The following is a 24,602-nucleotide window of genomic DNA, read 5'->3' as shown; positions in this document are numbered from 1 at the left end:
TCTTTCAAAGTGTCCTCTTTGATTACACGAGTAAAGACACAAACTTCTCCGCACAGAAAGTTGAAGTACATAAGAAATACTTTCACTCGTGGCTAAGAGCTAGTTTCTCAGTGGGCAGGAAAGGAAGAGTGAAGCAAGAATAATAATAATAATAATAATAAAAAAAAAAAAAACTTTAACGGGATCTTAAAGGAATAACAAGATTTCCTCTTTTCCAATATTGATGGTAAAATCTAAAACGCAAAGGGAATCCTCTATCTTATTCCCTTTACACACACAAGCATTAAAACCTATATACATCAGCCTCACCTTGTGCATTTCTTCTGCTGATGCTCACTCCAGTGCAGTTAGTTGTTATTGATGGCACACTGAAAATTTCCTCGTGGCACTTGAATGTGCAGGTTTCATGCATGTGTAAGTGTACTGCAAGTGCGGAGGTGTCAGTATCTGTTGGAAGGGAGGGGTAATCTCATTCTTCTTTTCAATTTGGTAATTAACTTGACAGCATGACGAATGGACACGATCAGCTGTCTGCCCCCATAAGACACAAATATGCCGTATTACACGCTTCTATGTGGGATTCCACTTGGAAAAAAAGACATTAGAGACAAGTGACTCCGATGGAATCAAGCTGAGTTTTTCTTTTGGAAAGCTGAAGTTTCAAGTCTGTTTGTGAGAGAGTCACAGAACAAACAGCTCTGAATCATGTAAGCAGACACGTGTAAAAGCATGCAGAAGGCAAGCACAGAGAAATATGCTTCTGTTTATTTGATAGTAATTCTTTCTTTTACTTCCATACCATAGCCCTCCCAGTCTGTCTCCTGTTAGGTCTAATGGCATAGAGGAGTCGACTTGTCTAAGTAGAGCCTACTGTATATCTCTGCCCTGTCTCTCCCCGTATCTGTCCCTCCCTCCCCTCAACTCACCCTCCATCCCTGCTGCCATTAATCATCTCTCGATCTTGAATACCTGATTTGGCTGAGAGCTTTTCACTTCACTACACACCAGCCTGTTCCTAAGACCTGGTGCACTGTGAACCTCCTGGGCTCACGTAAAAACACATGCACATTATTGAGAAGTTATCTAATTAGCAACACACACACACAACAAGAAGCTCTAAAAGCATAGACTGACCCGTGGTGTCTTTCTGTCTGACAGTGCGATGCCTCTCATTGATATCCCATTTTGGAGCTTGCAGCAGGGTCCTGTATTTTCCATCTCACCTGCATGAGGTGTCACAAAAAAAGCAGATACCGAACACCAAAAAGCCAGTTTAATTTAGTTGTGGCCCACAATGTAACAACACTGCATCAGAGGAGCCACAGATGGCATCTCCTGATAATGGAAAGCACATGATATGATCTTGAAAGGACATTTTTGAGAGCATTAGAACAAAATAAATACATAGAATAATCCCTTCCTGGCAAAACAACCAGGCATGCTCCGGTTACTGATATTTACACAGTACAAAATAATAACAATGCTAATGTCAATAGAAACATAATAATGTCCCAATCTGATTACAGAGACTGTGTGTGTGGTGAGTGGAAAATTTAATTTGAAATTTGAGAACTTGCCTCTGTCTGTGATGTATTACAGTGGGGGGCTGGGTAGTGGTGGGGATGGTGTTGAGTCGGGGGCTGGGGTGGAATTTAATAAACCCGCCAAAAATTTTTTTAAAATGCATATTGGCGTGAGATAAGGTGGAGACTGTCCTTTTTTTCTAAAGTAATTATGAGATTTTATTCATTTCTGTCATTAGTCAAACTGACAGCTGGTCCCTGCAGGCTGGACTTGTCCCATTCTCCTCCCCTGCTCACCTATCTGGGAAGGAAGCCCATAATGAATGTTTACAACACACAGGTAACAGAGTAAATATTGGACTCATCAATTACAGAGGGTGAGGGAACTGGCAATCAAATCCCATGATTATTGTTACTGTCGGAAGGAACATGAGCCCTGACAGTGCCTGGTGGTCACACATGCAGACACACATAGATGTGATTCGCCGCAGACAAAAACAACACATGTGCCCTCTCACTCTGTCATTTTGTGGGGCTGTCTCACCTACATGAGATAGGCCAGAAAAAGAGCTTGTTAACATTTTGTTGTGGGAGCAAAAAAAAAAAAAAAAAAAAAAGAGGAGCAAACTGGAGAGATAATGGGGGAGAGCACACATAGCAAATGGAGAGAAAAAAAAAACATTTAAATGATAACGTTATCATTAAGGGCAGTTGCTCTCAAAGCAAAGGTTGGAAAAAAAAATTATGTGGCTCACATTTTCAAAAAAGGGTATAAATATTTATTACCTCACTGTGCCTGGCTGTTCAATGATTACTTTCAAGACAAATGACAAACTAGTGGCTTTGTTTCCTTTGTTGACGGCAGTACAGTCCTTTGGTGTAAAACTTAATCAACGAGCTGGAGAAAAATAGCTTTTGTTGCTATTGTTACTGACTCAATAAGAGAGTGTGTGTTTTTCTTTGCTGTATAATAGTCTAGAGACTTCATTTGTGTGTCCCTCAAAAGGACTGCACGTCTCGCATAGTGACTTAAAATCCCTTCTCACTAACTTTGTGCTGATGTCTGCGCCTATCGGTTTATGACAACAGCTCTCTCCAGAAATTCCACATTTTGGACAGCAGGACCCACATCTGTAAGACAGTAAACTGACACCATCTCCCGATTTCCCCCAAACTCCCTCATTACTGCAAAGAATTGCTGATGGGGCTTTGAAACCAGTTGTTTGTTCAGACTAGGAGGTAAACTTGTACAGACATGCCTTTCTCTCAGTGGGTTGTTTTATTTTCATTTCTTTTTTTTTTTCTTTTTTTTTGCATGGTCAAAAATAAAAAATAAAAAATTCTGGTATGAGCAAGACCTGCAGGTGCTTTACAGACTCTGATAGTGAGACTTGCATTTTTTTTTAAATATATATTTTTGCTCACCATCATAATGAATATGTTTTACAGATTGCATTTTGCAGGTTAAGTGTAACATCTGTTTTGTCCTCAGAAGAAAGTCAGTGGGCTGGGAGTGGAGCAGGTGCGGGCAGAGTGTGAGCCTTTATCGTAGAGCTCTCCCTTGTTTAAGCCTTTATCAGACGGCTGCTATTCTGTTAGACACACAGCTGAAGATGGGAGAGGGGCGGGGGGCATATAATTACGCACAAACCACAAATTGTCACACTTGCATAGGGTCTGGTCACGCTGCAGCAAATACTTAACTTCTTCTCCCAGAGGGACCAATCTATGTTTTTATGCCGAACACCTGTTACCAACGGCACATGTATTGCAAAGTCAGAACAGTAGAGGAGCAAAATTACAGCATTACTTCAGGTTAATTTTGATTTAATAAGCATTAACCACAATATTGCCAAGTTTTTGGAAAAAAAACCCCAAAACAAAACAAACAAACAAAGAAAAACTTAGTGTGTTATGGTCTTATTTATGAATTAACTGGAGGCACACCACAGCCGGCCATAATGACTCCATATTAGAATAGTGGTACAGCTGTGCCTCAGCCATTGAGTTTGCTATGCTGCCAAGGGCTGGGAACACACTCTCTCTCACACACACACACACACACACACACACACACACACACACACACACACACACACACTCACACAGTCATGCTTAGCAAGCTAATAAATTGCCCTGACACACCCTTTGGCGGCAGCATAGCACAGTCCACCACAACCACATCCCCCTCGCCCACAACCAGTCTAGCTCCTAATTTAGCTGGGTTTAACAGTGAGACATGAACCTCCCCCAAACGCACTACATTTTCATAGCAGGAAGGAAAGAAGCCGGGAAGAGAGGGATTGTCATACAGTGCACAGAAGGATCTGGAATTTGGATTAAACTCTTTGCACTTTTGGAAAGGCCATTTGGTCTAAAACGTCTGGGAGAGGCTGAGAACGTGGCTGGAAGGTGCTGCATATACAGATGTGCAGACGTGATTAAGGGACTAAAACCAAGCAGCAAAGTGCACATATATCTGCTTGTACTTTAGTTCACCTGCTATAATATCAGCCAAGCTGACTTTTATTAGATTAGCCTTTTTTCTTTCTGACAGCTCCACAGAAGTAAAGAATTAATGCCATCGCACCACATATAATTAAAAAGAAAAAATGGCAGGTTTAAAAGCATGTAAGTTTCCATATTGCTCATGTTAAACCAATTCAATGTAACCATGGTGTGAAGCAATTGCCCTTTCAATATTTCACCAGAGTACCCAAAGTCAAACTAGCTAGATGTTCACCATGGGGTTAAAGAAGTTTGTGTTGTAAGACACAACATGTTGATGGGCCCAAAAACTGGCACTGAAGTTTTCTGACGGATGTCCTTTGCTGTTCTTTTCTGGTAGAATAAGCTGTAATATCACAAAGCTGGTTATGTTCAGCTGCAGTAAATTAAGAGTGAGCAAACTGTACCTGTACCATGCAAAGACAGTTAACGGCGCCAGCTTGAGAGAGACGATGCTTCTATTAAAAGTTAAACTGGAGCCCAAAAGTCGCATCAGGACCAGTTTGACATTTGGCACAGAACAGCGTTTACATCTGTTGACACTGACTGTACATCTCTGACGTCACCTGACATCATTAGACTGGAGCAGGGCAGTGTAGTGAGAGGTATTAACCCCTTGGGATGTAAAACCAGCGAAGGTGGTGAGGCATGAGGCTACCCAGAATGCACTCTGCCTGAATTGAGATTCATTTCTTACTTTTCCTCTGAGTCTCCATCGTTGCTCTTTCTCTCCCAATCACTTTCACTCACATACTCCGTGCACCTCTCTGTTCAGTATGGCAGGGAAAGGTGAATGTGCTCAGGGGGACATTTTAACTAAATTGTAAGTAGCCTGGGTGTTGCTGTTGTAGTCTAAAAGAATGTAAAAAACGGAAAGCAGAAAGGAAGACGGTGATTCTCCAGAAACTTCAGCTTTGACAGACGCTTCAGTCAATTATAAGTTAACAGAGCCAAATATCAAATGTTGAGTCATAGAAGTAAATTGAGGGTTTATTTAAAGGAACAGTTACTTGACAAAATGAAATCACGTCGACAGAATTGCACATAGACACGCAAAGAGACACATTTTATTTCCTTTCTTACATCATTTGAAGTAGCTGGATACATGAACACCACCTGGAGCAAACACACTGAGAGATTAAGACCTCATGGGCGCCATAATATTTAATACATTTGTCATTAATTGTAGCCTTTGGGGACATTTGTTCTTGAATTAATTAGTTTTCAGCATTCAGCAAATATGAGGCAATGTGACTGATTGAGTGAGGCATGGTGGCCTGTCTCTTATTTCACCCCCCCTCTCTGCTCCTGTTTACCATTGTTTGCTTCGCCATCATCAATCTGCCTGTTGGACTCCTGTAAAAAGTCCCCAGTGAACGCAGCAGCAGCAGAGGAAATGCTACATGACAGTATAACATAGTAGCCTACTATTATTTGAGAATTGTTTCATCTATGTCAGCCGAGAGTACAAAAAAATAAAGAACAAAATAAGCAGAGTCACTGTAAGACAATAAATCCAATCAGCAAATTATGATACTACAAGAAAAAAAGCATTTTTCCCCAACAAGACACTAACAACACACTAACACACAGAAAAAGAGACAGAGAAGAAACACACTAAGAAGTGATCATCACCAGTGTAACAGAGCTGCTGCAAATAAAAAGTTTATAGTCTGAGGAAAACACATTGTGAAACAATGTTGAGAATCCATACTTGTGTGTATAAGAAAAAAAAGGGAGATTACCAGAAAAAGCAAACATTAAACATGCTGGGTGTGGGAATTTGATGCTAATCATTTATAATTTTGGAAAAGGATTTGTAATTTGTACACCAAACCAAAAGAAAGAAAAAAAAAAACCTTCATTGACTATTTTCCTATGTACACTTTCATAAAGTTCAAAGCTATTACTGATTTTAAAAAATTGCTTTAAAGCACAATTTAGTGTGTTCAAATGTAAGAAAAGCAAGGCGGCGTGAACGCTCTACAGCACTTGCTCTGCTGGCTTTCATTCCCTATTTAAGAATAATTTGTCAGGGGCTTTTAGTTGGATTTGTAGCTGGCTTTACAATGTTTTGCTTGGAAAAACAGCAGCTGCCATATGCCCCCCAAAAGAGTGTCATATAGCAGTTTCAAAAGTGAGTCTAACCAGAAACCTACTGTAGCAAGATAATTAACAGCATTACAGGTTGTTTTTGTTAGAGTTTGACACAATGCTAAGTACTCTCTGAGACTCAGGATCCCTGGGTAAAGTTTCCTCCACTTTGCAAAACACAATACAGACTGTTACAAATGTCAAATTGTTGCAGATTACAGAAGTTCTTATCATAACTTGCACCTTGTTCAGCTGCTGAATTCATTGTATTGTACTCCTGCTGTTTTTATTATAGTATGAAAATGTTACAAAATGACACGAACTTAACAATTTCCTGCCAGCGCAGCTTTTTACTGGAAAGTAGAAATAGTTTAGACCCAAAATGAAAAAGATGTTTTGCAAAAGTTTGGTTTTGCATTACATATGTCTAAGTCCAACATGACTAGATTGTAAAATAACTGGTTAATGGTTTCAACTTTGAAAGAATAGCCATCCTTTTTTCAAAAGGGAAGTTAGACGTTGGTCAAAAAATGGTGTCATATCCTAAAAGAGATGAAGGAGGAGAGTTAAGCAAACAGGAATTGCTGTTTTCAGGAGAAGCAAGCACGTGTACAAAGAAAAATAGGGGGAAAAAAAGGCAGAAACAAGTAGTTCAAGGGGAGAATAATAATGATGAAAAAGATGGAAAGTCAAGCAAGTCATATGTGAAAGTTTCTTTCCACACCTCTCTTTGGCACAACCACTTGGGGCGATCGCCTGCTGAATTCATGCTCAGTCAATTCTGGATCGGCAGCCACGTCTGTCCTTTAAAAACCAGCACGCCAAACATGGCTATCAGCTTTCCTCCAGCTGCTGTCTATCAATGTCATATTGGATCAACAATGCAGAACCCTTTCTGACTCTCCGCTCCCCTGCAGCACAACTGCAACCCCTCCACCTCAAAACCCTGTTTCTCTCCACACATGCTACACGCAAGCATTGTCAAGGGCAGATTGTGAACTCAGGTGCAGAGTAGTTGACTTATTTATTTATTTGTGTAACAGGTTCACAGATCAATATAGTATTCTGCTGCAAAATAGGGCTTGACTGTCAAGAGACAGATTAGGGCTGACGCAGCTTGGTGCCTCTCAGCTACCCTTCTCACTTCGCTTGTTGTAGGTGCACTGTTGATCATACATGCACAGTAAAAGATATGTGTATGTGCACACACATTTTCATTGAATACACAGCTGGAAATCACTGCTAAAGGACATACACATTACATGAAAAGGCTTATACATGTATCTTTGTGCACAAAGATTCTGAGATTTTGCAGAATTATAAAGCCAAGAAGATCACAGTAATATTGTTCTGCTCAGCAACAAGGCAAGTTAAATGTAGACTTTTGTGTGTGTAAAAAATAATAAGCTGGCTTATATTACCTGGTAGGTTATATCAACAGACAGTTTACTAAAACTAAAATAACAGATACAATCAGTACAATAAAATCTAGCAGAATAATGGCTTTGGTGGGTCAGCGCTGATCATGTTATTATGTAATCATATGTTTCTGGTGTCATTCTGAAAAATACACACGGATAGTACCGGTATTACCCTGGACAACACAGCTGCAATCTTTGATGAGCCCTTATTTCTCTGCTGCTTTAAAACTATTCCCCACCACACAAAAAATCCTAATGCAGGGTACTTTTCACCACCAAAAAAAAAAAAAAAAAAAAAAAAAAGAAAGAAAGAAAGAAAAAAAAATCATCTGAAAAAAATCATCTGAAAAAAAAAAAAATCATATGAAAAAGTAATTAATTTGTTCTGACCTTGACCCTTCTTTCTTGGCATGTTTTCAGAAATGGTGGAATGCCAAAAAAACTAATTAAAAGATAGCCCCAAATCATTCATTTTTCTCTACACTGTGCACTTAAAATGTAAACATGTAATCTAGGATGGCAAATTCAAAATAAATATGAGTCGGCACAGTCGACTGGAATCATGCATTGATCATGAATGTTTAAAGCATTTATCTGGCTTTCTAAAACAACTCTGCGGGCAAAAAATATTGAAAAGTATCGAAAGATCAGAGCTATTGAGAGTAAACGGAACATTACGGCATCTCTGTGTAGTCGCCTTGCTGAATTATTGAATTAATGATGTTTAACAGTCTCAGACTGCAAACCAGTGTGCAAAGAATTTGATTAAATTCTCACAAAACATACAAATATAACAAAGACTGAACAGCTGTCAAACAACCCTGCTATTGTTTAGAACCTGTCTGTCACTGTTCACCATGAAACAGTAAAATCCACAATGTTCCCTGAAAAAGAAGTAATTTTACAGACAATATGAGTCCAATTTGTGACTAAAGGTGTAAGAAACACACGTCACTTGTCTGGAAATTGAAAAGTCATTTTGCTCTCTTTGACACCATGGGAACCCAAACACTCACATGAAAGCTGAAACTGGCAGCTGGGAACAAAGGGGCCATCACAGTGACCCTACACCTCCTCCATCTCCTATTTTTGCAGGAACACCTCTCAGTTTCACTTAGAGCGCAGCTCCCATAAAACTTGGTCTTCATCATCACCGAGCGCGACAGGCCAATAAGTTGGATGCCACTCTCATAGGAGAGAAGTGCCGGTACCTCAACAACCCATAACAATACTCTCCAACAGCAGTGAATTCTGCAGGGACAGCCTTTCAGAGAGGAGCTGACTGTCTTCAAAGTTCAAATTACACTTTTACATTAAATTTCACCTTGAGTGTTCGATGAACTTCCAGCCCTCTCCTGACTTAGCGAGACAGTGTTCAGAAATGAGTAAGAAGCAACTGCATAGGTGCCACAACGCGAGACAAAAATGCAAGACGTCAAACAAGCGAACATTTCACCTGTCAGCTGGCAAAGTTCAACGTTTCAGTTAAAGGAGGCTGTGCAGAAGAGCTACTCCACCAGTCATTCCCAGGTGAAAGCCTCCTGCTTCGACATGAAAGGAACAGCATGTTATTTTACACATAATTGCAACTGTTGGCAGCAGACATGCGCTCTAAAAGAACAGTAATGTGACATGACTGCAAAATAAACTCAAGTGAAGGACATCTGTAGAGCCCATTAACATACTGTATGCTAAGCAGTGGAGCCTGGTGAATGGCTGGGAATAAAAACAGCGGCAGCGCCACCTACGAAAAAGACAAACAAAATATATAGTCTATGCTGACGAGGAGTGGAAGGTGCACAGAGAAGCACGGCTAGTTGTTAATGGTATGCCACTGATGGGGAGGAGAGGTCAGACCAAAGAAAAGCACAGAGAAGCAAACCCCCTCCCAACAAAGCCTGGCTTATGCCATCATTTTAGAGAGTGTGGAATAAATTCACTGGTGGCCAGAAGGCCCATGGCTAGGGCTGGTAGAAAATATAAATAAAATAATAATAATAAAAAAATTGTGAATCCATAAATAAAACATGCTTGCTCGTATTTTCTCCCCCTTTCATCAACTACTGTGTGATGCACATCATGCCTTGGAAAATGAAGAACAGCAAAGTAAAAGAGATGAATAAAGGAGCATGTGGACCCGACTTATTCCCTCCACCACTACATCATTACCAACTAGAGCAGCAAACATGGAATGAAACTTTGCTGCTTTCACTGAATTCTGCAAACACAACTTACAAAAGGAGCTGAGATGAAGGTTTATAGTGTGTTACATGTGTCACAATATGAAGTCCACCCCTGCATGAAAAAAGACCAATGTTTGTTGTCAGAGCCATTTAGCTCCTCACTTATTACCCTTACTCAAGGGAAGCTGGCGGACAAAACTCTGCACAGAACAACTGCCTTATTAGCTGCCCTGATTTCCCAGGGTTCCATATTTCGCTCCTCTGATGACTCCAGTTGACAGAACCACCCGTGTCATACGTCAAGTCAGGGTTGAAATCTTCATTTAACTGTTCAGCTTTTTAATAATGACTGTCCATCTGGTGGATTTCACTCATTAGCACGTTTGCTTTCACAGAGAAGAGAAGATGTGATGAGAGTTTCGAAGATTATAATAGAGAGAGTGTGACTTTTGTTTGTCATATTTGATGAAACAGAAAGACAAAACCCAAAAATATTGTGGATATGAAATTAGGTAGACATGCCAGAAAAAAAAAAAACACACCGAACATGTTTCCTCCTTAAACATCAGCAATGCACTGTGGCTGTTCATGTAAGTTTTACTGTGGAGAAACTGGAGCTATTTTCACACATCTACTGCTCTCCATTAGTCGCAACTGATGGTGTCAGTATTATGCATGAATTAATGCCCTGGTTGTTTTCTATAACATGTCTAGGCAGCAAGGAGAAGCCTTGTACGCGAACAAAAGACTTTTTTTTTTTCTGAGAAATTAAACTATTTTTTTAAATAAACTTCTTTATTGTTCAAACCTTTCTCATCCTCTTTTTAATTTAGAGTAAATTTACATGCATCAAGGTATTTTTCTTTCAGTTTTGTCCTGGAATTTGACCTAAAAAATGCACCAAAGCAACTCTAAAAAAAAAAAAATAGGTCAAACGCACTAACATTTTGTTTGACACAAAGCTTTTTGTTTTAGTATGAAGTCTTATAACATATAGAGATGACGTCAGAAAACTGTAAGTCTAGAATGAATTAGGATATTGTTTGGCTTTGCATCTTCTCATCTGACAGCAACAGTTACAGTCGTAAGAACGTCCTGAAGTGAATAAAACATGTTTCTCAAGTTTATAATTGTTATATTATTGCTGCGGGGACATTCAGTTACTCTCGGCATGTAAAAAAAAACAAAGATGTGTTTTCAGCTGTTTTCATCAACTGCTGCTGTTTCACAAAGCCACTGCAGAGCCGGCACACTGACATGAAATGCATGTGGTGATATGACATGTGGAGAGGAAACTTCTTTTGAAAGAACTCCTGTAAACTAATGCAAATGGCAGATTTTGTGCATGCACAGTGGCTCTTCCCACCACCTCTACAAACATGCCTGAATGAAGGGTGCAAACAATAAAGGAAAAGTGACCAATGTGTGAATGGCTCTTAATAACTGTCCAATTGCATTAACTATTCACTTCATTACAAGCGATGAACTCAGTTATGAAACATAGTGAAGTCATTTCGGACATCATCTTACTTTTTTTTAATTTTGGATAACTACTAGTGTTATTCTGCTGCTGGTGTTTTCAGTCATGCAAATTGAAGTGCTATTTTTGCACTTTTCTGTTGTCAGATATTTAGAATGAAGGCCTCACACATTTCCAAGCTGACATATTTACTTCCAAATCTTAAAGTGGGTAGATGGATCGTGATTATTGGTAGCTTTCTTGTTTCACCCCCAATGGAGTCCATTGACTTCCACAGCAACAGAGCCTCCTGCTGCACTCCATTACTTCAGGCCATCTGGCTCCAGTTCAAAGCCTTAAAGATAGAGGAAAGTCTCTTCCAGAGGGCCTGTACTACATGCTGTGCACCAGGCATTTCTTAATATCACTGAATCCCAGCAGGACAAGTGTCACAGCAGCTCCAAGCCAGGTCAAATAAGATGTCATGGCATTGGGTTAATATAAGAAGTTAAGACAGGCAGAGGAATGAGCAACAAGTGAGAGAGAGTTTGATAGTTTGCTAAGAAATTAATCAATGACACAAGATTTATTTTATTCAGTCACTCCAAAAACCACAGCTGCAACCATCATTTTCTGTTAGTTTGAAGTTTTTCTTAGAAAAGAAAGAAAGCAGAGGGGCTGTGTTGATGGATGACATGATCTGGCTTGTAGCACGTTCGTGAACACATGCACTTCTGATTTTCTGTAGCCACACACTGATAAGGTCTTGAATTGCACTCTAGTTCAAGTGAACCACAAAAGGCTTCCTTCCTCTGCTCTCCCACCTCCCACAGTGAAATGAGAAGACCAGTAGATGGTTGAAATACAGGAAGGAATTCTGGGAAGAAACAGGATGGAGCAGTTCACAGTAGGCAAGCTTTCCTGGTTGCAAGAACCACATAGATGCAAGCAGACACAGACAAGCCCAGTGATGTGACTTCACAGTTTCTGAGTGCATTTGGAAGTGAACATCTTGCTGAGTTTTGTGCAATGGAAAAGCAATCAAAATCAGTACAATGAAGGTCTAACCCCCTTTATTTTATTATATTAAATATAGTATACTGTTATATGAAAAGTAAAATTAAATTAAATTAAAATGTAAAATATTTTCTAAATTAAAAGTTCCATATCCCACAGCAATTTTTCTGCAGGTTTGTTTCATTATACCCTGAAATTATATATATATATATATATATATATATATATATATATATATATATATATATTGATAATTTGAATTAATCTTTTTTTTATCCCATTTTACACCCTCAAGGAGAATCATCAAGATTTTTTTCCATTAAATAACTTGCCAATAACGTCCCAGGCTGCTACACCATTGTTTGTCTGTTCAAGTTGTGACTTCAGAAGTGATGTATTCCACATATGCACGGAAAAATTATCTTATATCTTCCCTCTCTTGAAATCAAACTTGCTTGTGATTTATAACGTGTGTTGTTCACACTAAAACTTGTAGTTAGATCAGGGGTCGGCAACCCAAAATGTTGAAAGAGCCATACTGGACCAAAAAAACAAAAAACAAATATGTCCGGAGACGCAAAAAATTAAAAGCCTAATATAAGCCTTATCATGTCGGCAACACATGCTTTATGTATCTATATTAGCTATATTAGCCTCTATCAAAATGACTAAGTTGGCTACATATACATAATGAGCCTTAATGATAAAATGTTTATTTTCCCCGCTGCGCATCCTGTGTAGAGAATAACGCACCAGGTGACTACTCTGTTGTACGATGCCATCTCTTGTTTAACTTCATTACTATATCAATGAATTATGTTTCGTTGATTTGATGAAATTAAAAAAATGCAGTATAGAAATCCGATTTTTTTTATGTCATTTTTATTTTGAGGAATCGAAAAACAAAATGGAATGTGCATAACGCGCCCCTTATGTGGGCAACAAACAGCGCAATAAAACGAAGCCTGCGTTTATAAAAAAAAAACAAAAAAAAACAAAAAAAAAAAAAACAATAAATCAAATTAATACAGTTTGATTACTGTGCAAATGCCAAACAAGTCAGTGCAAGGGTAAAACGCAGCAGCATCCTCTTCTCTTTAGACACGCAACCAACGCAGCTATCCTCCGACCTGAGCACCAAAACCCGATTATATTACCAAGTGTCATTCCAAATATATACTGACAAAAATCAGAAATCATTTTATAAAAACAGCCACTTTGTTACTCAATATGTGTCTATGAAGGATTATGTTCTTACCCGTTTAATGTGACTTCTGTTTTCGGACATCACTGGTCAGCTTCTCAACATGTACGATGTAACTTGTGCTGAATTAATGTCCTTGATTTGCTGATCGGTAATGTTGCCGGTCATTTTAATGGTCCTTTCCTTCACTGTCTTAGCGGAGAGGGGCATGTCTTTGATTTTCTGCATTATCTCGGTTTTGTTTTTGAAGTTAGCAAATACGTGTCCTGATATGTTGATGAATGACTCCTTCATGTAGTCACCATCTGTGAACGGTTTTCTACGCTTTATTATCTCCCGGGTTGCAAAAAAACTTGTAGCAGTGGAGTTTGGGGATGCAATCCACTTAAATCTATTTTTGCGCTTCTCTAATTTCTCCAGAAGTCATGCAATCGCACTTTTTGTGTCACTCCCAACTGGGTACCGGCTGCAAATGTAGCATGCTTTCCCTGGAAATGTCTTTCCACATTACTCTTTTTGTTATTTGACAATTTCTCGCTACAGAGCAAACATTCAGGCAATCCTTCCGCATTGGCAATGAATGCAAATGATTCGGTCCAAGAAAACGTTGAATCATCTGCTCTCCTCGGTTATTTTTCTCTTTTTCCCTTTGGGATCCATGGCGCATCACACAGCCCCGGTTTGTTCACAACGCCACCTGCCTCTTCCCGCCCTGCTGATAGGCTACGTGTGTCGCAGGCTATGACGCAAATCTTCCTTGACAGAAATGTTGAAATTTAATATTTATTCTACACATTTTTACAGCATTGGAAAACGTTAAGAATATTTTTTGTCACGTTTGTCCTCCTACAGAACCATATCAAAACAAAAATATAGATCTTTTTCCATTTAAAAAAAAAAAAAAACATTTTTGAAAAAGCTCCAGGGAGCCACTAGGGCGGCGCTAAAGAGCCGCATGTGGCTCTAGAGCCGCGGGTTGCCGACCCCTGAGTTAGATAAATACATATCAGGTATAGCTATGCTAAGATAGAACTAAACATTCAGAGATGAGCATGGGTTTAATCCGACCTTCACTTCCTTTATCACTAACATCAAACGAAAAACACCCGTTTATGATGATGTGTGGAATAGTCATCTGAAGGTTTCCTGCCCACTCAGAGGAAAGCTCCTTCTGAAAGGGCTGAGGCAATGAGAGATCAAAATGATTTAACTCTGAGTCTTATTCAACATCCTCTAAATAAAGGGAAGGAAAAGGTAAGCTGAATCACACAGGACACACTCCATGTAAACTAAAATGTACAGCTCCTTCTTCCTTGTGTTTGCTGCAGCTCAACAAAAACAAATCTGTTAAGACTATACCACTAAGAGTATGGAAAAATATAAAATGCAAAACAATCAATCAAACAAAAGTATTATTTGAAACCTGTATGCAAACGAGCATCACTTACAGTTGCCAATGCTGTGGAAAAAAAAATACTGCAGTTGCACTCATGCCTAATTAATGCTGATAAAACAGTTATTAGCAACATGCGATAAAAGCATAAAAAAGACAGAAACATTGGATGTAAATGGGTTACAACTGCATGTCAACACAATTTTCATTTACTTGTTTACATCTGATACACCACTGCACTAAACCTGGAGAATCAACCAGTCCTTATTAAATATGCACTACGTAACTTTCTGACCCTAAATCTCCACGTTCCAGGCTTGTTTGGTGGTACAGTGATATCTATTTTGTGCATTTCTGGACCTGTTGCTGATCAGCAGTACCCCATAGCTGAGAAGCCACATCTAACTCTTTCTTAAGGGATGCCATATCATTTTGCAGGCAAGTTTTGCTTTATGCACCACATCAAATGCCAGCAAGCATTTATAAACACTGGCTATGAATGTGTAATGGGGGTCACAACACTGTGAAAATATGCAAAAAACATTAATTAACAGGGAAATATTACATATGTGGAACATATTTTTCAGAAACACATGAAATGCTCCACGTATTTAATGTAAGACAAAATGTCATGCTTTGTTTTGACACCAAAAACCTTGATGTGAGTTTAAAAATTCCCTTGCACAGAATATAGTTAGTTTACAATGCGGTTGCGTATGCTAGACGATCGTTTTTACACATAATCCGGCCTGACTGCAGTTACTTATTTTGTTAGGGTAATGTAGATGGAGCGCAGCACAAAGGCTGTCCTGCTCTGTTGAAGGCAAATGTTAATATAGCAGCTGACTTGCTTCCCCACCACCATCAACCTCAGTGGGAAAAGGATAAAGATCCATGGTCATCTTTCTCTTGTTTAGATCAAGAATAGTTTTGAACTGAGTATTGATTCCAAATCAATTAATCACACCAAGAATCAGGATCAGAATTATTCTCAGACCTGGCTTTAAAAATCTCAGTGACTGTTGGAAGTTGGAGCCTCTGCAAAAGCTCAAACTCTACCTCCAGCTTGCAATAAATGAAGAGATGTTGTTTGATATCTTTTGCATGTGCACAGTCTGCCACTCATTGCATCTGTCCATGGCCGAAGAAGTGCAGGTTGTATAATTATTGATGTTCTCTGACAGCATCGGGCCAGCGTTTTCGCTGCAAAGCTGTGGCAGTAACAGCTTCTTTGTAATTTGTGATATCATGCATGTGACAAATGTCTGGAAATAATCATTGCTTCAATTTTACACTAATTATTGGAAGCAAATTATACTACTGAAACACACTTTAAAAGGCATTCAAAAGAATGCCAATTATGGGGAAACAATACCTCAAAGTTATCCTAAACAGGCTTCATTTGCATGTTTTAAGTATAAAAGACAATGTCAAGAAATATAAAGCACTTCACTACCTAATCAAATTGCTTATGATTTATTTAATCTCTTGCTAGTTGTGTAATCTCTCGCCAGCTCTAAGAAACCACACAGATGTGTCTAAAGTATGTCATACTTGTGCATAGTCTCGCTATGCATAATGCATACAGACATCTAGACCCAAGTCACCTCAGTTATCTGAGATCTTATCCTGCAGTTTACTCAGGAAATGAACACAATGTTCCAAAAGTAAGGCTGAAATGCACTTTGACATGTCTAAAGCTGCGAATTTCTGTAAAATTTACACTGAGGACAAATAAGATACAAATGGGTTAACTTTGAAGACCTGTTTTTTTGTTTCTTTACAAAGAATAAAAGCAGATCTATAGACATAAGTGACAACGACTTTCATGTAATATGTTACTGTACAGTAAAGGCTTTGTGCCTCACTTTCCTTTTTTTTCTGGTCTTGTTGAAAACCTTCTTGACCTGCAGCCTGCTTACTGAAAAGTTAAATCTTAAGGGAAATACTATGGGATGTGGAAATTAATCTTGCCTGGCAAGATGAAAACTTATTTGACAAATTACTGTTGCCCTGATGTCTTTCCACAAAAGGTAAACCATTATGTTACAGTAATGAACCTTAAAAAAACTCATTGCTACAGTTAAATTGTCTATCCTTTAGCTGCAGACAAATCATCTCCCTGAGAGACATCATTAAGGGAAATAAGTCAATACAATCCCTGTTGGGAAAAAAAAAAGTTGTGGAGCAGGCTGCGATGCTGTTGAACCAGTACATGTGAATTATAACAAACTCTGAACCAGTATACCGAATACAATATGTTTAAGTCTGGGAGCATGCAAAAAGAATTTAGTTGATGTTTTTAGCCCTTTATTTGATAAGATTATATTTTTTCCATGCAGACGCATGGCAAACAATTACATGTGGTGAACATTATACTGCTTTTATATAAAAAGTCTCTTGTGTTGTGTTATTGCACCACAACTACACTATTAAAACATACAAGCGGATGTGCATTAAAAGTGCCTTCAGGAGAGCATTTCGGTTCCCACACACGCTCAATTTGTACAAATGGGGCATATAAAAAGGTTCTGAAAGAGGAAATAGTCGCTCAGACAAACAGAAAAAAACAAAAAAAAAAATCAAGAGCAGTAGTAACAACCAACAAGTATGTGCTTTGGTCATTGGACCATAAAAGCATTGAAGTAGGGAGTGTGGTATCAGGCTCACCATGGCTGATTACATAGCTTAATGGTCTTGGCTTCACCTCATGTTTTACAAGCCCAAATGGTCCCAGTAGTCTGATATATCATGGACATATTGAGTCAATGAACTCTTGCCATTCCCATGTTTCTGACCAAAGAAGCAGGGCCAGTATAAACAGCCATCTACATCACAAAAAGTCCAAATGTTCTCCTTTATCTTCTTGAATGTTGTAAAACGCAGTTTCCCTCTTTAAATGTACGCCTGTACTTGCTGGAGACAAGATCTCAAAACAGCAGAAAAAAATGTAGTGATGATTTGGCTCTGAATCTTTGATAAAGCACAATACATTGCCAGGAAAACAGCTCTACAGGTGGCCTGTGTGTGGGAATGAAGCCGTGAAAAGGTTACAGCTGACAGACTGCTCGTTATGAGAACACGCTAACTGTCTGAGCACCGCTCTCATGCTAAATGCTATCAGGAAGTGTGAACATTACTGCACACACTCCAGATATTACAGGTGTCATTACTTGGTAAATTTTAACAGGTGGTATAAACCAGAGTTTCAGGAAAGTACCTGAAGAAAGCCATTAATTTATAAATGTAAAACTTTATGAGTAAACATCCTTGTTTCCATGTGCAAAAATAACACCTGAACTACTTCAACACTCCTTCAATTTCATTGAGATTAATAGTAAATTGAAGAGGAAGTAGCAATGAAACAGTCATGTAAGTGAGATAAAACTTTGCTGGAATTCATCCAGTACCAAACTGAAAATAATTTATGAAAATTGAAATACTGTGTCTGGAAAAAAATTAAACATGTCATTTCCTTTATCAAAACTTTTACGTATGCAGTGCAGCACAGAAAACTATTAAATGTAAGAAAAACAAACTGATAACAGAAAAGTTAATGAATATTTACTACAGCATTGTTTGCTAATGTCAGACATCTAATGTCTCTTTTTCTTAATGAGTGATTAGGAAGCAGTTAAACAGTGTGGACAAGTGATCCAAACTATTAGGTGAAGAATATGAATATATGAACAAGAAGAAAAAATGTGCATATTTAATTTCTTAGTTGCAAAGCTGCTTGTAGGCTTAGCTTTGTTGCAAAAGTCTCAACACAGACAGGAGTAGGCATGTTTTTCTATTAATGTGACGCAAAATTCAACCTTTGGTCACAGCAGCACACAAAATAGGGATATTGCAGTCATGCCAAAATAAAATAGTATACAATTAAAAAGAAAATATGGTCTCATGAGAAGGTTTAAAATACACCAAGTCAAACAAGACAAACATATTAGACTGCTAAGTTTACTGCCAAAAGAAATTGAAGAAAGCAAATTATTTTTATTTTCTTTTTTATTGAAAAAATGTTTCTTCTTTCCAGACAGAGAACATTTAAGTGATCAGTCAGTAAGGTAAATGTTTGAAAACCAGCTGTTTTTTGCATATGCTCAACCACTTTCCAGATAGGGGTAAACCATCCCAAGCAAACAGAAATAGTTTTGTAGAACTTCCAGACGCAGAAGACTTCAACTTGATGGAATCATGTGGCTGTAGAAATACTTTGAGAAGAAATACTCAAAGCAGAAGATGCAGAGTGAACAAATCTGTTTCAATCAAGTCACACTGAGCATATAGAACACAACACAACAACTAATCATGTGTCAGTAGACAGTAAGATTCACCATTTATTTGAGCAATTAGGGTAGATATTTAAGTTGGTCCCTGTGACAGACTGGCAACCTGTCCAGGGTGTACCCTGCTTCTCAGCTGCGAATTGCTGGGATAGGCTCCAGCTTCAGCTTGACCCTGAATTAGACTAAGCAGTATAGAAAAATGGATGAGTGCAGGTTGGCAGTAATCCAAGCAGTCCTTTATAAATTGTATCAATGACAGATCCTATGGGTGGCCAGAGAAGGCCATCTAATCGTGAGTATGTATCACAGTGGTTTGTCGACATTTTAAAATTTGTAATAAACCTCTGGGAAGTATGATAAACTTTGTCAACTATTCAGACTTTGAGCAGATGAGTTCATAGCAAGAAAGTTGCAGCAACAAGCTGCTTTTTTGCATTAGAAAAAAACAACCTCTTTTAAAAGTAAAAACTTAGTTTTAGCTGCAACTTCTTCACAAGTTTTTCCATGTTACTTTAATGGAAGCATCACTAATCCAAATACCCATTCATATGCACATATAAACCACCTGTATTGAATTTCCCTTCTGCATTTTTGTTTTTGTTGTTGTTTTAGGCAAACCCTTTTTTGTAATGTAGGAAATATACCTAACTCTGTTCCAAATGTCATATTACTATAAAAGCCGTTGAGTGACAGCTATAACCTCATTAAGAAATGTCATACTGGCAACAGTCACCAACAGCTCATTCAAAATATATTCAAAATCTGTGATCGCATCATGTTGTGCATTCATTTAAAAAAAAATAGAAAAAGCACCAAGCATAAAATTTGATAACTGAATATGTCACATTATATTGTGTTGTTTGTTGCTATATGGAAAAATATATTATGAGTTTATAAACGGTCATTGTTATATTCCTAAAAAGAGCATATTGACTGATATATTTCAATGCAGAAGTTTTTAAATTTGTTTTGATATGGATGCCATGTAGAAACGCTACACTATACCAGTCCTGTCTGTACCTTTCACTCAAAGTCAGATGTGAACTCCACTGTGAACTGACAACTGTCCTGACATGGAAAGACCAGTGACTTACAGCCGTGATTCTGCTTCACACTCTGGTCATGCAAATGGAACTTCAACCCTGAAGAAAGCAGTGTCAAAGCCACTCAGAGGTGTAGATCTGTTTTTGTCTTCCTTTTTCTTTCTTTATTTTGTTTGTTTCTTTCTTTTGGTCTTATCCATGATTGCTCAAAAATGCTTTCTGTTCCAGCTCCACACAGGGAATAAGGTCTTTTTAAAGCTAATCTTTACAAAGAAGAAAAATACAGCATATTTAAAGCAGCAAACAAGGATGAATTAAAAGAATGTGAATTAAAATGCCAGGTTTGTTCTAACAAATAGCAAAATATTACTGCAATCATTGAGGCTATGAGAAATCACACTTGAGCAAGGAGCAGAGAAACATAAATTTGCCGAATGGCCAAAGGCAAAGAAGGCAGAAATTGTGCAGTCTAATTCTAAGCTTAAATCTCAGAGAATCAAGACCAATTTTAATGATATGTAATTAAGGCCTAAACAAATTTTCCCCAAAGGATACTATTAATGGGGAACTTATTACAGGCTATGGCACCCAAGGGGGTAATACATTCATACTAATCTCATGGTTGTCAGCCTAGGGGCTTCATTGCTATTGAAATGCCTTCATATTAAGGGCAAGAGTAGACAGGAGGCAGTGAGTCCAGGGAGTTAAAATTAGAGGTATAAAAAATTAGCAGCACTGTGTCTTATAATGTCAAAACAGATGACCGTCATGAAATTCAAACTAATAAACAATATCTCTATCTACAATTAGATATAAAGGGGGAAAAACTTTGTATGAAACACTCATGATGAACACATATGTTAGAAGGTCATTGCAGATGCGTTGCCTTACCCATATTATGCACTGATAAATATAAAAAAACATGCAGCACATATTACAGGAAATCTCTTTCCTCTTTTTTTTTTTTTTGTTTCTTCTTTATAATGCAAAACCCAAAGAAAGACAGTATCCCGACATCAACAAGGCTGGGAGGTTTAGGAGCGTTACATTCCATATAATGATTTTGTATCACTTGTGTATGACAAATCACCACTTTTGGCATTGTGGTTGCGTTAATTGCTTGCATACAACCAGCTCCATTACCCCATCTGGGCAGTTAAAAGCGTGCAAATAAAAAGTGCCTCTCAAATCTTTCAGTCTGCAGACAAACTGGAGACAGTGGCATTGACAAAAAAGTTAATGTCAGAAGAAGGTTGGTGATTGATGACGCCTTACCTGAAAGCTTCAGCTATGTCTGTAGCAGTGCAACATCCTTTACGCGAAGACCACAGCACACAAATCGTACTCAAACACTGAGGCTAAATTGTTATTGCATGTTTAATGTTCGAGTCGGTGTACAAAGTGCAGTAGAGACACCTCAAAGAGCAGCATATAATGTCTCCAGTTATCAAATGCATGCCATCTTAATCCACATTAATCTGTTTACTAAGACACTAAACATAAAATAGAAATCGAGATACAGATGATCATCACATTTATATACAGTAGGTTCATAGGTCGATAAGTGTATATACGATAGAAAACACTTCAGTTTTAATAACTTTTAAGCAGGCATGATCTCAAAAAAAAAAAAAAAAAAGCCATAATTCAGATCTGTTTTCATTTAACTTCCTTCGAGTCATTAAAACGCCCACTGAGGATGGATTCAGTGGTGCAACTAGTGATGAGCTTCAAAAGAAGATCACTCATTAAATTTATGAAAGGAATTTATCAAACTTATCAAAGAAACATACAGATAAGTGAGAGATAAAAGGGAAAAACTTGTCTTAAATTAGTGGACCTCCGTGTTCTACCTGGAGAAAGCTCCAATGCATCTTACTATGTATTTTCTGAGAATTTTGTTGAAAGCACAATGCATTTTTAAAAATATTCCCTCAGCTGGTGTTATTATGGAGACAGTGGAGTTAAACATTGGTCCAAAATGACCTCTCTCTCCCTGGCAAACACAACAGATCCACTCAATGCCCATACATTCGGTCAAGCTTTCCGATTTGACATTTTTATAAAATTCTTGACACTTTACTTACTCTCACCCTCGTTTTATAAAAATGTGCTGCAAAGTCTTTTCAAATCATATCAAGATGTGGATGCTTCAGTGAATGTTTGATCCGAGTAGATCTTTCAGCTGCAGACAGTACACCTCGTGCTTCAGTTAACCTAAAACCAACATTTCAGCAAAATAAATACTTGACTAATTAGAGAGCTTTAAGTGCCTCACCTAACCCTACTGATTCACCTTGCAGAAATCTCATAAATGTTTCCTTCTGCTCATTGAGCCTTTTCCCAATCCCCATATACATCCTGTTGTTGTTTGCATTATTGTCTGAAACGCTCCGTTTCCAAATCAGAAAAACACAGCCCACGTTATTAACAAACAAATTGCCCTATAGTTCTGTATGATGGCTAGAGAGTAGTTGCATATGGTATTGTTGGTCTTCTGGAGATCAAGTTAATAGGTTAAACTGCTTTCCGATTGAACGGCCAGCATTATGTTTAGGAAGTGAAGAATTAGCTCGATAAATGAGATGAAGGTGAAAACAAACATTTGAATTTGTTGGAGGTACAATTACCCTTGTAATGCCATGACGAAGGGTAGAGCTCATGTAAGATGCCACTAGACTTTGGTGTGTAAACGTAGATTCTGAGTTGTCTGTACTAGTCAAGTTTTAATGGTGTGAATCTCACCACAAACCCTACATATGAACAAGTGTGAGAGGGTTTCATGTATACTTATGTTAATTACCTGTGGAGGAGGAAAAGCTTTGGAGATACCGGGTTAAACATGATGAAATAACATCTTAGAATATATGATAGCTCAAAGATTAAGAAAAAATCAAATTAACTGTGTTTTATTTTTCACTTGAATCTGACCTACTATGTGAAATTACAAGAGTTTGACAAGAGGATCAAGCCAAAGTCATCATCCTCCAAAACAAATAATGAAACTCTAAAAGCCATATCATTAAAGAGTGTTCAGCAGTGTGTTTTTAGTCCCATGATGCCATAATCATACAAAGAAAGACATTTTCAAGATTGAGGAAACCTCAGCAATGGTATTAAGAAAAAATCAAGTGGCATCCTCTGGTGATTGCACCACAAACCTCAAATAGCTTTGTTTTCGGGTGCAGGGACATGCTGGTTTTTCCATCCTTAATGTGTTTTCCACTGGTTTTGTGACAGACCCAGCATCTGTGTCAAATTATGCCCACAAAGGCAAAGCAGAAGTGGTGGCGGCATTGTATTTAGGATGGGAGTTTACTTGCTAATGTGCTTTGCATATTCCCATGAAGCCTTTAGACTGAACCCTGCAGCCGATGCAAGCCCAATCAGAAAACACCTAATAACATTCACTGACAGTAATCACAAGGATATGTTGCAATCACTGCTACACAGCAAGAGTCCTACATGCAGCAAACAGCATGAGGTCTAGCTGGTGCACAGTAAGAAGCTCACCCTCCTGTCAAAATCAATGATTTTTGACTTACTTATTAATAAACAAGGCCAATTAGGAGCAGAAACTATTTGCCGACACTTTGAATCAAAGTCTTTTTTTATTAGTGCATGAACTGTAAAGTTGTTATGATACATAGTGAAAATATTTGATCATTTTACAAAAGGCTAGTAATATTCAATTTTTTTTTTTTTTTTAAATGAAGTCAAAATAAAAAAATCAAAAACAAAGAAAGAAAAAAGACCAATGTTGTCCACTATAGTCAGGCAACTGCTTGTCAGTTAAGCTGTCAAAACAACCAATAAATGAAGCATTCTTACTTAGAAGAAGAAAAAAAAGGGGGGTTACAGTTTTTGTGGAATTTGGGATCGTGTACTGTATAACCCAGTCATACTGATTGATAGTTACAGTGGTTTCTCAGTGACATGAGGCTTCCACATTATATTTAAAGCATAAAACTGTAGGTATGTAAGCCACAGCATCACCCAAGTTGACAAGGAGGTCCTGTCAGAGTGATGCTTTTGAAATGCTGTCAAGATTATTAATTGGTGATTTTGTAGCTCTTTGCCAATGAAAGAGACATTTCTTTATTTTGGTTTCAGTGGTAACATTATGCATAATTTAAGATCAATAGACTGGTTTGTTCCAATAAAACATGTGCTTTTTGCACGTATAACTGTGATTCTCCTGTACCAGACTTACTGCCAAACAGTTGGCTGTCTTTGTTGGAGTAAAATCTCTGTCCATAAGATTTTGTTTTATCATACTGCAATTATTTTCACTACAAATAAAAGAAAGAAAATGAAAGAAAAAAAACATCTGATTGTAAATGAGGGAAACTGGCACTGTGTAATGTTTTAACATTGTGCGAAATCTGCAAAGAACATGGAATGTAGACCAAGAAAAACCTCCATAATTATTTAGAATAGACAAGAATAGAAACAAAGACAAAGTGTG

General features: G+C 38.0%; 1 long non-coding RNA gene across 1 annotated transcript in view; it reads right to left on the bottom strand.

The window, feature by feature from the left end:
- Positions 1-1,133: 1,133 nt before the first annotated feature.
- Positions 1,134-24,602, bottom strand: part of LOC306759386 — a 122,192-nt gene continuing 98,723 nt past the window's right edge. The window contains exon 4 of the long non-coding RNA XR_013771420.1: positions 1,134-1,223. This is a non-coding gene — a long non-coding RNA (uncharacterized lncRNA). The remainder of the gene's footprint in view (positions 1,224-24,602) is intronic.

This window comes from Telmatherina bonti, assembly GCF_933228915.1.
Source record: "Telmatherina bonti genome assembly, chromosome: 8".
NCBI classification, from domain to species: domain Eukaryota; kingdom Metazoa; phylum Chordata; class Actinopteri; order Atheriniformes; family Telmatherinidae; genus Telmatherina; species Telmatherina bonti.
This window is presented reverse-complemented; position numbering and strand designations above follow the sequence as displayed.